The sequence below is a fragment of the Haliotis rubra genome, unplaced genomic scaffold, assembly GCF_003918875.1.
Source record: "Haliotis rubra isolate DU_JTF1 unplaced genomic scaffold, ASM391887v1 Scf254, whole genome shotgun sequence".
Classification (NCBI taxonomy): domain Eukaryota; kingdom Metazoa; phylum Mollusca; class Gastropoda; order Lepetellida; family Haliotidae; genus Haliotis; species Haliotis rubra.
This window is the reverse complement of record NW_025766603.1, coordinates 477,731-490,138: the sequence shown is the minus strand read 5'-3', so window position 1 is coordinate 490,138 and position 12,408 is coordinate 477,731.

The window sequence follows — 12,408 nt, the reverse complement described above, 5'->3', positions numbered from 1 at the left end:
CAGCATGTCTAGAGATTCAGGTTGTCGTCTTTGGGAATAGAAATGAAAGAAAATGATTGTGTCCAGGAACAGACCACCCCCCGTACGTGGCACTTAGCGTGATTAATGAGACCCGTGTCCCCATTTGACCCAGGGCAGGGCCACATCTTGACATGGGCCGGGTATATAGATAAAAGCTGGGCCCGAGATAAAGATCTATGTTGTGCCCGAGATAAAGATATAGGCTGGGCCCAAGGCATTGCCATGTAATATAAGCTCGACCCAAGACGCTCATATATATAGGCTGGGCCCGTGACGTAGGCTAAGACTGGGCCAGATATATATACATAATCTGGGCCCGAGACATAAACATAGACTGGGCCTAAAACATTGAAATAGGCTTGGCCCGAGGCATAGATATAGTTTGGACCCGACACGTAGACATAAACTGGGCCCAAAAAACAGACATAGTCTGGGCCCAACATAAACATAGTCTTGGCCCGAGACCGCAGACGTAGTCCCTCAGTGACCACGGGAGTTGCTTGATTGCTTAAAGAGGACGTCATGACAAGTTCACGAAGTACAAGCTTCTAACAGGGATGTCTTCAAACGACCGGACACGACGAGGCACAATAGCCCATTTGCTCATATCCGCTCTCGCCTTTGCGTTCAAGAGTTTATGTAAAGTGCCACTTCCGGTGTCTCATAAGAACTGGAGAGAATAACTGACTTTTATATATTCGGGGTTGATAAAATAAGCTTGGTAGGGGATAATTTAGAGAGGGATGGGTCTGACAGGGGGAATGGATCATTAGCAGGTGAAAATAGGAACTGCTATGGATTATGGACGCCTTCAGAAGCTGCACCAGCTTCCGGTTTGTGAAACTAGTGTCATGTGTTGATTACACGACCGACAAAATAAATTGTATCCGTTTCAACCTATAGACTATATCTCGACGTGTGCTAGTAACGAGGTTCTGTCTCATGAACAGATGGCTGGGACGTGGTTATGTTTGGGGGCGTGGCTCTATCTGGTGACGTGGTTCTGTCTGGTGACGTGGTTCTGTCTGGTGACGTGGTTCTGTCTTGGTTCTGCCTGGTGACGTGGTTCTGTCTTGGTTCTGCCTGGTGACGTAGTTCTGTCTTGGTTCTGCCTGGTGACGTGGTTCTGTCTTGGTTCTGCCTGGTGACGTGGTTCTGTCTTGGTTCTGTCTGGTGACGTGGTTCTGTCTTGGTTCTGCCTGGTGACGTGGTTCTGTCTTGGTTCTGCCTGGTGACATGGTTCTGTCTTGGTTCTGCCTGGTGACGTGGTTCTGTGTGGTGACGTGGTTCTGTGTGGTGACGTGGTTCTGTCTGGTGACGTGGTTCTGCCTGGTGACGTGGTTCTGTCTGGTGACGTGGTTCTGCCTGGTGACGTGGTTCTGTGGGTGACATGGTTCTGTGTGGTGACGTGGTTCTGTGGTGACGTGGTTCTGTCTGGTGACGTGGTTCTGTCTTGGTTCTGCCTGGTGACGTGGTTCTGTGTGGTGACGTGGTTCTGTCTTGGTTCTGTCTGGTGACGTGGTTCTGTCTGGTGACGTGGTTCTGTCTTGGTTCTGTCTGGTGACGGGGTTCTGTGTGGTGACGTGGTTCTGTCTTGGTTCTGCCTGGTGACGTGGTTCTGTCTGGTGACGTGGTTCTGTCTGGTGACGTGGTTCTGTCTGGTGACGTGGTTCTGTCTTGGTTCTGTCTGGTGACGTGGTTCTGTCTTGGTTCTGCCTGGTGACGTGGTTCTGTCTGGTGACGTGGTTCTGCCTGGTGACGTGGTTCTGTGTGGTGACGTGGTTCTGTCTGGTGACGTGGTTCTGTGTGGTGACATGGTTCTGTCTTGGTTCTGCCTGGTGACGTGGTTCTGTGTGGTGACGTGGTTCTGTCTGGTGACGTGGTTCTGTCTTGGTTCTGTCTGGTGACGTGGTTCTGTCTTGGTTCTGTCTGGTGACGTGGTTCTGTCTTGGTTCTGTCTGGTGACGTGGTTCTGTGTGGTGACGTGGTTCTGTCTTGGTTCTGTCTGGTGACGTGGTTCTGTGTGGTGACGTGGTTCTGTCTTGGTTCTGTGTGGTGACATGGTTCTGTCTTGGTTCTGCCTGGTGACGTGGTTCTGTGTGGTGACGTGGTTCTGTCTTGGTTCTGCCTGGTGACGTGGTTCTGCCTGGTGACGTGGTTCTGCCTGGTGACATGGTTCTGTCTGGTGACGTGGTTCTGTGTGGTGACGTGGTTCTGTCTTGGTTCTGCCTGGTGACGTGGTTCTGTGTGGTGACGTGGTTCTGTCTTGGTTCTGCCTGGTGACGTGGTTCTGTCTTGGTTCTGTCTGGTGACGTGGTTCTGTCTTGGTTCTGCCTGGTGACATGGTTCTGTGTTGGTTCTGCCTGGTGACGTGGTTCTGTCTGGTGACGTGGTTCTGTCTGGTGACATGGTTCTGTCTGGTGACGTGGTTCTGTCTGGTGACGTGGTTCTGTCTTGGTTCTGTCTGGTGACGTGTTTCTGTGTGGTGACGTGGTTCTGCCTGGGTGACGTGTTTCTGTGTGGTGACGTGGTTCTGCCTGGTGACGTGGTTCTGTGTGGGTGACATGGTTCTGGTTCTGTCTTGGTTCTGCCTGGTGACGTGGTTCTGTCTGGTGGTTTCTGTCTGGTGACGTGGTTCTGTCTTGGTTCTGTGTGGTGACGTGGTTCTGTCTTGGTTCTGCCTGGTGACGTGGTTCTGTCTTGGTTCTGTCTGGTGACATGGTTCTGTCTTGGTTCTGCCTGGTGACGTGGTTCTGTGGTGACGTGGTTCTGTCTTGGTTCTGCCTGGTGACGTGGTTCTGTCTGGTGACGTGGTTCTGTGTGGTGACATGGTTCTGTCTGGTGACGTGGTTCTGTGTGGTGACGTGGTTCTGTCTTGGTTCTGCCTGGTGACGTGGTTCTGTCTTGGTTCTGCCTGGTGACATGGTTCTGTGTGGTGACATGGTTCTGTCTGGTGACGTGGTTCTGTCTTGGTTCTGCCTGGTGACGTGGTTCTGTGTGGTGACGTGGTTCTGTCTTGGTTCTGCCTGGTGACGTGGTTCTGTCTTGGTTCTGTCTGGTGACGTGGTTCTGTCTTGGTTCTGCCTGGTGACATGGTTCTGTGTGGTGACGTGGTTCTGTGTGGTGACGTGGTTCTGTCTTGGTTCTGTCTGGTGACGTGGTTCTGTCTTGGTTCTGTCTGGTGACGTGGTTCTGTCTGGTGACGTGGTTCTGTCTGGTGACGTGGTTCTGTCTTGGTTCTGCCTGGTGACGTGGTTCTGTCTTGGTTCTGTCTGGTGACGTGGTTCTGTCTGGTGACGTGGTTCTGTCTTGGTTCTGTCTGGTGACGTGGTTCTGTGTGGTGACGTGGTTCTGCCTGGTGACGTGGTTCTGTGTGGTGACATGGTTCTGTCTTGGTTCTGTGTGGTGACGTGGTTCTGTGTGGTGACGTGGTTCTGTCTGGTGACGTGGTTCTGTCTTGGTTCTGTCTGGTGACGTGGTTCTGTCTGGTGACGTGGTTCTGTCTTGGTTCTGCCTGGTGACATGGTTCTGTGTGGTGACGTGGTTCTGTGTGGTGACGTGGTTCTGTGTGGTGACGTGGTTCTGTCTTGGTTCTGCCTGGTGACGTGGTTCTGTCTTGGTTCTGCCTGGTGACATGGTTCTGTGTGGTGACATGGTTCTGTCTGGTGACGTGGTTCTGTCTCGGTTCTGCCTGGTGACGTGGTTCTGTGTGGTGACGTGGTTCTGTCTTGGTTCTGCCTGGTGACGTGGTTCTGTCTTGGTTCTGTCTGGTGACGTGGTTCTGTCTTGGTTCTGCCTGGTGACATGGTTCTGTGTGGTGACGTGGTTCTGTCTGGTGACGTGGTTCTGTCTTGGTTCTGTCTGGTGACGTGGTTCTGTCTTGGTTCTGTGTGGTGACGTGGTTCTGTCTGGTGACGTGGTTCTGTCTGGTGACGTGGTTCTGTCTTGGTTCTGCCTGGTGACGTGGTTCTGTCTTGGTTCTGTCTGGTGACGTGGTTCTGACGTGGTTCTGTCTGGTGACGTGGTTCTGTCTTGGTTCTGCCTGGTGACGTGGTTCTGTGTGGTGACGTGGTTCTGCCTGGTGACGTGGTTCTGTGTGGTGACATGGTTCTGTCTTGGTTCTGTCTGGTGACGTGGTTCTGTGTGGTGACGTGGTTCTGTCTGGTGACGTGGTTCTGTCTTGGTTCTGTCTGGTGACGTGGTTCTGTCTGGTGACGTGGTTCTGTCTTGGTTCTGCCTGGTGACATGGTTCTGTGTGGTGACGTGGTTCTGTGTGGTGACGTGGTTCTGTGTGGTGACGTGGTTCTGTGTGGTGACGTGGTTCTGTCTTGGTTCTGTCTGGTGACGTGGTACTATCTTGGTTATGTCTGGTGACATGGTTCTGTCTGGTGACGTGGTTCTGTCTTGGTTCTGCCTGGTGACATGGTTCTGTATGGTGACATGGTTCTGTCTGGTGACGTGGTTCTGTCTTGGTTCTGCCTGGTGACGTGGTTCTGTCTTGGTTCTGCCTGGTGACATGGTTGTGTATGGGTACAATTCTGGGCCTAGCGACATGTTTTTGCCTATATACGAGCGTCTGCGCATGCTGCATAGCTTCACAAATGTTGAAAGCGCGTAGAGTAAATGTGTCCCTAGTGCAATGGCGGTGGTAATAAGTGTCATTGCCATACACACTTATTACCAAGCAAACAACGTTGGTTGACTTTGAAATTTGTTACAGCTGATAAATTAGACTTGCACAAGTCTCTAGGGTAATAATGAATAGTTTAAATGATAATTTCTAAAAAATAATAGTAACAGACTGGATTCTAATTAGTATACATCCATGGGCTCAGCATTTAGTACAGCCTTGGAGCAAGGCTACTGATAAATGGACAGCCTTCACTGTCCAGTGTATTTCATGTTCCTCTGGAACCATTAACCACCATGACTTCGTGTCGGAAGTGACGTCAGAATCTCCTCATGTCTGTATCATTAACTCTGCACAGAATGCCTTTCGAGTAATTTGATTGTTCGTGGCGAACATTCGAATCTGCTGCGAAGGAGTCAAGGGTATTTATCATAATATACTGAGAGAAACAAATAAAGGAACACATGAAAATTCAAGTGTTCCTCAATATTTTCCATTTTTCATCACCAGCTTGGAAAAGCGTTGTTGGAGGAAATCTGAGAATAAGTATAGGAACACTGCCATGAAATGGTGTTCCCTTAATTGTTTCCTTCAGTATAGTCTGAAATCCCCTTGATACTCTCGAGGATGGCGATTGTAGGAGTCAAGTAAACCTTTATCCCTTAATCCCTTTATTGAGTTTATGAAGAAAAGTCTCGACAATATGAAATGACGATGGTTTTTTTAAAAGGTCCAGGCAGGTACGACTTTAAAGATAAAAAAAAAATCGGCCATGCTTAAAAGCCATTTGTTTGGCGCCTTTTTATCACGGTTTTCTTAAGATGTCTCTGTTGCGAGGTTATCACTCGATCCGTGTCACTCATGCTGTTTGACGCAACGAGAACTTTAATGGTCGGGGTCGCTGGAGCGACACCGGGACCCTTTTTTAAAACGCGGAACTGTCATAACCTGTCGACACCCTTTCTAAAAGGGGTCGTATCGGAAGCAAATAAGAACATTAAATAGAGAAGGGTGACGATGAAAGGGGACTGTTAAACACGGGGTTTAGTTGCTGTGTGTAGCATATATAGATGAAGAACTTATTGGTTATTTAGATGAAGAGATCCTTGATCATATAGATGATGAGACCAGTGTACCTAGTTTATATTCTTAATGCCTCATTCCCTCACTCACTAACCCGCCTATCCACTCACCACCAATGTGCCACGCAGCCACAGAACATATTTACCCCTAGCTAGCCAATTGCAAACTATCCTTCTTTAATATTCTTGATAGACCCGTGAAGATCCGAGTTAGAATTGATCTTCAATAACCCATATTTGTCGGAAGAGGCGACTAGAGTCCGTTTGACTTCATTTTAGACCGATGAATTGCTCACTAACACAAAATCTAATAATTGCAACAAAACCACATTTTGCACAGTCACATGGAATCGACAGACCAACTCTGATGGTTTGTCTCAGAATTGGTACAACAGCCAGGTAACCAACAAACGGACTATAACGGGATCGGGTGGTCAGGCTTGCTGACTTGTCTGAAACACTTGCGTAGATCGATCTTCATGCTGTTGTTCATTGGTCTGTGCCAGTCCAGACTCGATTATTTACAAACCGCTGCATATAGCTGGAATATTGCTGAGTGCGGCGTAAAACTAAACTCACTCACTCGCTCACTAATATTCTTAATGCCTTATTCTCTACGGGCCTTGTAAGGAGCGACTATATATCGTCATCGAGTGGTCAGGCTCGCTGACTGGGTTAACACATGTCATCTTATTACAGTTACGTAGATCGATGCTCATGCTGTTGATCACTGGATCGATTATTTGCAAAGAGCAAAGAGCTGTAACATTGCTAAATGTTGCGTTAAACAACAAACCAACCAACCACTCACTCACTCAGTACCGCACTCACCCCACCCCCACTCCCCAACCCCAACACTCACTCAGTCACTCTCAGCCACCTATGTCCAAGTCAGACATTGGAGGAAGGGCAGCTACAAGTACCATCTTCTAACGTCATTTGGTATGACGGGCGGCGGGGTTGCCAAGTGGTTCAAGCGTTCGCTCGTCACGCCGATGACAAGGGTTCGATTCCCCACATGGGTACAATGTGTGAAGCCCATATCTGGTGTACCCCGTGGTGATATTGCTAAAAGCTAAATAATGCTAAAAGCGGCGTAAAACCACTCACTCACTTAAAGGGCACATGCAACGTAAAACACAACTTTGCAGATTCTGATACCTTTCGGTATGGACTTACCGAAACAAATCGTAAAAAATGCAAATTCAACTTATAAACTTGAAAAATAACGCGATGAAAACAACCGCGCGAAATCGGAGTTCAAACGTTTCACTAATTTTCCCCCGACTTTTCTGGGGAAAACTGGTTTCAACAGCTGGGCTGCGCTCATAGCACGTGAGCAGTGAAAAAAGTTCGCGCAGCTTGGAAGCGGGTTGTCCGGTGAATACTCGGTGAAGGCTTTGGTGTGAGCTATTTTTCTAATGTTTTGTTGATATCTCACAGGCGCGAGCTTTTTATATGTTATGACAGTAAATTAACTGTTTATATAATTTCATTTGTCTATTTCACCACACGTTCTTCTTACCGAGTCACTTTCTCAGTTCGATACTTGAAAGCAATGTCATTATTTAGCGTTGACAGAATTTCTAACTGTGATATAGATATGTCATTGTCACAGACAAAACTCAATGTCTTGTTTTATTGACACCTGTGTGTCTGCCTGCCTGTCTGCTAATGACAATATTCAATACACAGCTGCTATCACTGACCACATGCAATTTGAACTTAACACCAATCAGGCTGTACACCATAAACAAAATGCATTGATTTATGGCCCGAGTTCGGTCTCTGTCACATTATGTAATTACACAGACAGGCAGGTGTGATACTTGAACACATGACATGTTATGATGTCTGTTGATTGTAAAATGTTATACACAAAAAATGAGCATGTATTTACAAAACCCAACATCTCTATATATACACACACAATGAGCCGTGAGGGCATCTGCAAATGAACCAGCCGTTACACTTGAGTGCACACCCACCCGCTCTGACTGGGTTCGGTATCCCGGCTGCTTCGTTTCTTGGGAAGTAAACCCAAGTACACAATATTGCACTTTCGATTTGCGATTGTACGCTTATAATTTTGTTTATATGTTTTTTCATAACCAGCAATGTATATTATATGTCATGAATAAGTGATAATTGTGTTTTAATTATGTTTGATTTTTTGGTTGCATGTGACCTTTAAAGAGTTGAGGCATTATGGAATTGAGTTAGGTTCATTCTTTAATCTACCTAAACTCACTCACTCACTCCCATATCTGGTGTCCCCCGTCGTGATATCGCTGATATTGCGGCGTAAAACCAGACTTACTCACTCACTTGGTATGACTTATCCAGGGTTCGAACCCCGTCCCTCCACTCTCCAGGCAAACGCTCTATCAACCAGACCACGGAGGGGCTTCTGTAGAAGGCGTTGTTGTTGTTAGAGGCACAGCCACAAGACCACTCTCAGTAATGAGCCAAGAATCCTCAGTCAGAATATCAGACTCATTAGCTAATTCTGGCCTAATCCAAGTCCACGGAGAACGCTCCATTGTAGCGACTTCAGAATCCAAGTATTATGGAAACATGCTATTGTTACAGCAACAGCCGTACAAAAAGAACAACTTCAGTCCGCAACAACAGATCCGAGGTTATGGAACACCATTACATTAATGACCTACCGAAGTCGGAGTCTCTTAAGTGTGTGTCAGCTCCCAGTCTGCGTATTTCTAATGACACTCGGATCAACTCGGGTACACTCGGATACACTCGGGTACACTCGGGTACACTCGGGCTGAGTGGGTTAGAGCCCTGACTTTGTGTACTGACGATTTGGCACATTATTCTAGGGGTGTGGGTTCGAATCCCCGATTGAACTCGAAACCAAAACTACTACAATTTGTACCTAACTGAGATTTTTGTTTGTTTGTTGTTTAACGCCACACTCATCAAGGACAGATTAGGTCTTTTTTATAGCACCACTTTGGCCGAAATTGTGAGTTCCTGCATAGAACGTGAGGGTTGCCATGGGCACACGACAGCTCGTAGGAAGTTACTTCATTCATGCATGTATGCCTTCCAAAAAGTGACGTTACCGTGTGTTTTTTAGATTTCAAGGACATGTCTGGAAATTTCAGTTTTCACTCCAGTTCTTTTTGCATGTAATGTTTATCGTTGTGATGGAGTTTACTGATTATGGGAGCGTCCAGTGGGGGTGGGGGGTGGTTGTGGGAGGTTGACGGGGTGTTTTTGTTGGGGTTTTATCTTTTGTTTTATTTTGTTACGGATTTTTGTTGTTTTTCGTGTTTGGTTGAGTTTTTAAGGTGTGGGCGGTGTCTATAAAGATAATACATATATGTAGTGCTGAAGGTGCTAATCTTTCATCAACGTTTAATGGCCTGAAAGAGACGAGTGAGTGAGTGAGTTAAGTTTTACGCCGCACTCAGCAATATTCCAGCGATATGGCGGCCGTTTGTAAATAATCGAGTCTGGACCAGACAAACCAGTTATCAACAGCACGAGCTTCGATCAATGCAAACTGAACTCCAGATCTTGTCAATCACCTCTTAGGACAAGCATGGGTTGTTGAAGACCAATCCTAACCCGGATCTTCACGGGTCTTTAAGCATGTGCACATGCTTTTATTAGTAATTTCTGTAAATAATCAAGTTTCGACCAGACATTCCAGTGACTGGCATCGTGAACATCGATCTACGCAGTTGGGAAAGGATGACGTGTCAACCAAGTCAGCGAGCCTGGCCACCCGATCCCGTTAATCGCCTCTTACGACAAGCATGGGTTGCTGAAGACTAATTCTAACTCAAATCTTCACGGGTTACCTAACTGATATAATCCCAATTATATAATTTGTTCAACAGAAAAAGGTTTGAATAGCAAGATGAGGTTTACGACTATCGGTAGGTTATGATCAGTCATGTGACAATCACGTGCTTGAAGTAGTTCCAATATGGATTCGTGCCAGTGCAGGCTGAAATCGAGTGAATCGGCGTATTTAGCTAAGCCCAAAGACAAATATATACTGAAGGACTCTCTCACATATCCATAATCCCTGATCCCGTTGTTAGTACATACCAACACACCCTGCCCCCAACCAATTAGCGACCTCAAGGTAGCCATGCGCCCCGAAACCAGAGTTCAACTTACTACGTCCCATCGAAACAATGCATGGAGCCCACTGGATTTGAATGTTTATCATCAATATATGAGCGGCAAATCGTGAATCAAGCAGTCAAAATCATATCTGACCGTTATACTCACTACTTAAATTCGGAATACAACCTCCTCCCTTCAGGCCGCCGCTACAAAGTTCCAATTGTGAAAACTAAGAGAGCCCGTACATCCTTTATTCCAAGTATATCTCTCTTAAACAAATGTGAAGATACCTAAATCAATGAATTCATGTAAATATGTTTGGTATCTCTCTAATGTGTCTGTAGCTCTGCTGATGTAACACAAATTCCTGAAAAGGCATTAAAGTATTATTCTATTCTATTCTATTCTATTCCTTTCTACCCGTGAAGATCTGGGTTTGAACTGGTCTTCAGCAACCCATGCTTGTCGTAAGAGGCGACTAACGGGATCGGGTGGTCAGGCTCACTGACTTGGTTGACACATGTCATCGGTTCCCAATTGCTCAGATCGATGCTCATGCTGTTGATCACTGGATTGTCTGGTCCAGACTCGATTATTTACAGACCGCCGCCATATAGCTGGAATATTGCTGAGTGCGGCGTAAAACTAACCTCACTCACTCACTGAAAAGGCATAATCAAGTTTAACAACAGTTTTTCAAATTGTGACTGCACAAAAACAAACTCGGTAAATATGCTTTCGACCCCTTTATCTTGTTCATATATTTAGAAAGGTTATAAATATCTGTATTATGATGATTTAGTAGGGTATGTGTAGAACGTCAGTGCAAACAATATCTAGTCTTGACTATCCCCAGAAACAAAATATGTTTCATGTATAGGAAGAAATAGCTGTGATAAATATACGAAAGGTTCACTGAAATCAGTGATGACACCAGGTGTTAGCTGAAAGAGTGAGTGAGTGAGTGAGTTGGGTTTTACGCTGCCGTTAGCACTATTCCAGCAATATCATGGCAGGGGACACCAGAAATGGGTTTCACACATTGTACCCATCTGGGGAATCGAACCCTGGTCTTCAGCATGACGAGCGAACGCTTTAACCACCAAGCTACCCCACCGCCCCACCAGAATCTGTGCTTTATGAATCTGCTACATTTGACCACTTTCTTAAAGTCATTGTGTATTCACAACTTTGGGAAACATCAAGGAATAGTAATTTATGTTGGGAATCGAACCCAGGTCTTTGCTTTAACCACTGGGCTACCCAAATGCACCTCATTAAATACAAATTAATGAGAGATCATATGATCCCTTTACAAAATATCACCATATTTGGAAATTAAAAACATATTTGTTTACGCAGCCGAAAAGGTTTAATCTGTCATCCAGTTTCTTTGAGTGAGTGAGTGAGTTTCGTTTTCACGCCGCTTTTAGCGATATTCCAGCAATATCACGGCGGGGGACACCAGAAATGGGCATCCAGTTTCAGAGACGAAAAACTGTTAATGTGACACAAACATGGAAAAGATATGTTTATGATATTTATAAGTTAACGTATCGAAGTTTATTCTACCGAATGGCACACACACATATACGCACGCGCGCACACATACACAAGCACGCACGTACGCACACTGGGACGCACATACACGCTTCTCATCTCTCATAAGTTTTCTGTAAGTGGTGATATGCTATTAAAACGTCACTGATAAAATAACCCAACATGTTATTACTTATTAACTCGACCAAAAAACATTAACCAGAGGACCAATATAACAGCACCAATTTCGCAGCTGGGCGAGGTTGATCGAAAATAACACCCCAGAAGATTACCGAAACACGAGTCAAATTGTTTTGACGTACATTCTTTGGAAAAATCAATGTTAATTTCAGAGATAATAAAAATAGCTTACTAATTTAAATTTGATCGATGAAAAGTTCTGTGAAATTCCCTGGTGCTTCCGGAGTAAACAGCCCTCACAAAACAAGATGACTTCGAAGGTATATGTAGAACATTATATCTAATCTTGGTCCAGCGGGATTGCTCGCTGTGAACATATCACCGTAAGAACTGAGGCCGTCGTATAGATGAAGAGACTGTCGGTAATATAGATGACTGACTGACTGAGTTTGGTTAAACGCCGCTTTTAGCAATATTCCAGCAACATCACGGCGGGGGACACAAGAAATGGGCTTCACACATTGTACCCATGTGGGGATTCGAACCTGGGTCTTCGGCGTGACGAGCCAACGCTTTAACCACTAGGCTACCCCACCGCCCCCGATAATATAGATGAAGAGACTATTGATGATATAGATGAGTGAGTGAGTATGGTTTTACGCCGCTTTTAGCAATATTCCAGCAATATCATGGTGGGGACACCGGAAATGGGCTTCACACATTGTACCCGTGTGGGGAATCAAACCCGGGTGTTCGGAGTAAAACCCAAATTACTCAATGACCAGTGTACTATATCTCGATTCTGTTTAAATCTAGCTGAGCAGAGAATATCTCTCGTACGATTAATCTGATTGAGCAGCTGTTATTATTCAAATCAGTTAAAATGACGCT